Genomic DNA, 4196 nt, shown 5'->3' with positions numbered 1-4196 from the left:
AAGGAGCTGCAGAACAGCTTCAGCGCCGCCGCACCGCCCGACCTGTGACTCCACTGTGCACTTATTCTAACCCCTGCTGGCTGTGAAAATGGTAAAAGAAACTGGGATGTACGTCGTTACAACGCATGCTTTAACAACGCATGCCTTTACAACGCAACTTTTACAACACAAGTCGTTACAGCGACTTGCGTTGGGGGGGCGCTAGATAGTGAATAGTTTAATTTACTATTCCAACTCCAGTCCCCGTGGATAGTAGGGAAGGTGTTGGATAGTAAATTTAAACTAGTCCCTATCCTAGAGCGCCCCCCAAGAGGAACTCATAAAGGCTTACAGAAAGTTGGCACTAAAATATCACCCAGTCAAAAAGCCCAACGAAGGTGAAAAGTTCAAACAGATTTCACAAGCTTATGAAGTGTTGTCTAATGCAAAGAAAAGAGGTTTATATGACAAAGGCAGGGAACAGGCCATAAAAGAAGGTGGCATGGGTGGAGGTGGCTTTGGCTCACCCATGGACATCTTTGATATGTTCTTCGGAGGTGGCGGAAGAATGCAACGGGAAAGGAGAGGAGAGAATGTTGTTCATCAGTTGTCTATATCACTGGAAGATTTATATAATGGTGCAACAAGAAAATTGGCTCTGCAGAAGAACACAATTTGTGATGAATGTGAAGGTTGTGGTGGTAAAAAAGGTGCAGTGGAATGCTGTCCTACATGCAGAGGCACTGGCATGCAAATGAGAATTCACCAAATCGGGCCAGGAATGGTCCAACAGATCCAATCTATGTGCATGGAATGCCAGGGCCAAGGAGAGCGAATCAATCCAAAAGACAAATGTAAAAGCTGCAATGGAAGGCAAATTGTAAGGAAAAAGAAGATACTAGAAGTTCACTTGGATAAAGGCATGAGAGATGGTCAGAAGATTACATTCCATGGAGAAGGTGACCAAGAACCAGGATTGGAACCAGGGGACATAATCATAGTCTTGGATCAAAGAGAGCACAGCATATTTACAAGGTGTGGTAACGACCTCTTGATGCAAATGGAGATCGAGCTGGTTGAGGCACTGTGTGACTTCCAGAGACCAATTTCTACATTGGACAGTAGAACTATCGTCATAACTTCTCATCCTGGACAAATTGTCAAACATGGTGATGTCAAGTCAGTGCTGAGTGAAGGTATGCCAGTATATTGCAGGCCATATGAGAAGGGGCGTCTGATCATTGAATTCAAGGCGAACTTTCCAGATAAGGGGTTTCTTTCAAATGAAAAAGTGCCCTTCTTGGAAATACTTCTGCCATCAAGGAAGCACATTTAAAAAACTGAAGACATGGACCAAGTAGACTTAGTAGACTTTGACCCATCCCAGCAAAGAAGGAATAATTATAACGGAGAAGCGTATCATGATGACGACGAAAATCACCCAAGAGGAGGTGTTCAATGTCAGACATCTTAAATCGGTCCTAGCGTATTTTAATACTTGTTGTACCACCTTGTTTTGTATTCTGTGGTGGACAGACTAAGGAAACAAAAACCCACGGGTTACTATTATGCTCGTTTTAAAATTCGACCATATATATGTTAAGGACACAGAATTAATTATGGGAATAAAAATCAATATGTATATGAAGCATGGTTCTAGTGCGTAGAGCGACGCTTCATTTACATATGTTAATGAGATAAGTATTCACATTCAGATATAGCATTCCCTTCTCAACACACGTTCTGGGTTCTACAAATTTCTAGGTTTTTTTCTCCATCTTTCTTCTTGCTCACGTACTACTATTAGAACCCAGGCAACTAAGCAAAAAGGTAAATGTAAGTATCATAGCTAGTTCTATGCGATGCATGGGAAGGCGTGGGCTACGAATGGAAATGCAGCTTCAGTTTCTACTCTCGAGTCGGTGAGTTTCTTCTCCAGCTGTTTGTTCTTCGCCTTCCGCCGAATGTTGGCGGAATCTGGCCCTCCGTGACTCCGTAGTCAAGGCCTTCGCATTTCTTTCATCCACTTCACGAGGAGAGAGAGAGAAGCACGCGAGGGCCGGTGTTCGTAATCCGGCTAGCGGAGACAAGAGATGATGGGCGCGCGCTGATTGATGCACGCGCCTGGCAGTGCGTGGGAGCATTGAAACATCCTTGTCCGTGCACTGCTTCTGGGTGTACTGAAAAACAAACATATACTGGAGGAACGTCATCGTTTTTGCATTCGTTTCTTTCCCGTTGCTGAACAGCTCCAGCTCAGGCCTGTGTCGCCCTGGTGTGCCGGTACCGCGCTGTAAGGTGTTTGTGCTTCAATTTTCAGAATAATTGATAAGGATTTCGCATTTTTAACTCATCAAAATAAAACAATGAAATAGACGACATTGTGTAAAAATGCTAGTATTCGGGTTCTTATTACATATTAACACCAAAAGGGGCTGATTTATGATAACAGGCGCATCCCCAGGGATGCGCCAGTTATTTTGCGCCGCTGCTCCGCCACCCATGGTGCGCCGCATTTACAATGCAGCGCACCTTGGGGCAAAAACGGCACAGATGCGTGACGCATCTGTGCCGTAAAGGTGGCGCATTGCTGGAGTTGCGTCGCAAGCGCGACGCAGCTCCAGCAAGGCTCAGGGGTGCCCTATCTGACCAATGCTGCGTCAAGACCTACGCCTGCTTCAAGCAGGCGCAGGGTTTTGACGCAGCATTCGCCTGAAAGTGACTGAGTGAAATCTTATAGATTTCACTCAGCCACTTTTGCGAGGCGCACCTGCCCCGGAACGCCCACCCTGCGCCGGAACGCCCACAAGTGGCGCAGGGCTTTACAACGTGACGCATCTGCCTAGATGCGTCACGTTGTAAATGGGTCGTAGGGATGCGCCACGTTTACGCCGCAGTTGCGTGACGCAAACGTGGCGCATTACCAACATAAATCTGCCCTATTTATTCCTGTCAGTGCACAATCAAGCCTGGTCTTATGCCAAAGACCCAGGGAGTCATCTGTGCCCACGAGTCCATTGTATCCTTGATCAGTGTCACCCATGCCACAGAGCCCGCATTCTGACTCTGCTGGTGCTGTCAGTGCTGTAATACATGTCGTGCTGCCCGCCCGTCGCGGAGGACTGGAGTGACAGTGGACAGCGCAATGCACTTTTATTACAAAGAGGAACACCCGAAGCGTGTTCTACAACGCATTATGCACTCAGCTTCGGCTTTTGGAATATATAGCAGTACTCAGCAGAAGTTAAAGAAACGTGAAACGTGGACCTTTGGCAAGCATATGTATCTCTTGACAGGTCTTTTCTATTTCTGTCTTCATAATGCACAAATCATTTCGACGCCACTTCAAAGTGCACAGAACCCATTTAGATGCATGTGAGCAATGGGTTAGTTGAATTCCTGCTTACGTCGAAGCACACCTGGGGCCTCATTTATGAGGCCATGCGTCACTTTTACGCCGCCGGTGCGTCACTTTTTGTGACGCACCAGCAGCGTAAAAAATGTGCCTCGTTGCACCATATTTACAAAGTGACGCATCTAGGTAGATGCGTCACTTTGTAAACCCCTGCGCTACATTATACCTGCGTCAGGTATAATGTATGCAGGGGGGGGGCGTTTCCCCGCAAAAAGCTTCCTAGAAGTGACGCAGTGAAATCTATGAGATTTCACTGCGTCACTTCTAGGACACCGTTGCGTCAAAATCTTGCGCCTGCCTCACAGCAGGCGTAATACTGACGCAAGCTGGGCTAGCCCCATGTGAAAGGAAGCATTGCTGGAGTTGCGTCACTTTTGTGACACACTCCAGCAATGCGTCACTTTTGCGCTTACAGATACGTCAGAAATACTGACGTATCTGTAACTCCTTGCGACATGATGCGTCATACATTAAATATGACGCATCATTTATGTCGCAAGGAGTGTGCACTGAGAAGTGACGCATCGCTGCTTTCACGCAGCGATGCGTCCTTTCTCATAAATGAGGCCCCTAGTTTGCTGTGTAGAAAAACATTTTAAAAAATGTAAAGACTCATTTTTCCGAGGCTTATCAATCCGTTTCAAAGATAGAGTTCATTAAACATCCAATCAGACTTTTAATGGTTTATTATTGCTAAGTTTATTTGTTAATTCATTCTTCCAGAACTCAACTGGCCAACACGTGTTTCGCACCCACATACAATCAAGAAAGTCGCTTCATCAGGGCCTTATTTAGCATGAAA

General features: G+C 46.0%; 1 pseudogene; it reads left to right on the top strand.

Annotated features, from left to right (window-relative positions):
* The first annotated feature begins 311 nt into the window (after positions 1–311).
* On the top strand, positions 312–1507 carry LOC144819390 (dnaJ homolog subfamily A member 1 pseudogene; annotated as a pseudogene).
* Positions 1508–4196: the final 2689 nt, after the last annotated feature.

The sequence above is a fragment of the Lissotriton helveticus genome, chromosome 2_1 (assembly GCF_964261635.1).
Source record: "Lissotriton helveticus chromosome 2_1, aLisHel1.1, whole genome shotgun sequence".
Lineage (NCBI taxonomy): Eukaryota > Metazoa > Chordata > Amphibia > Caudata > Salamandridae > Lissotriton > Lissotriton helveticus.
This window is presented reverse-complemented; position numbering and strand designations above follow the sequence as displayed.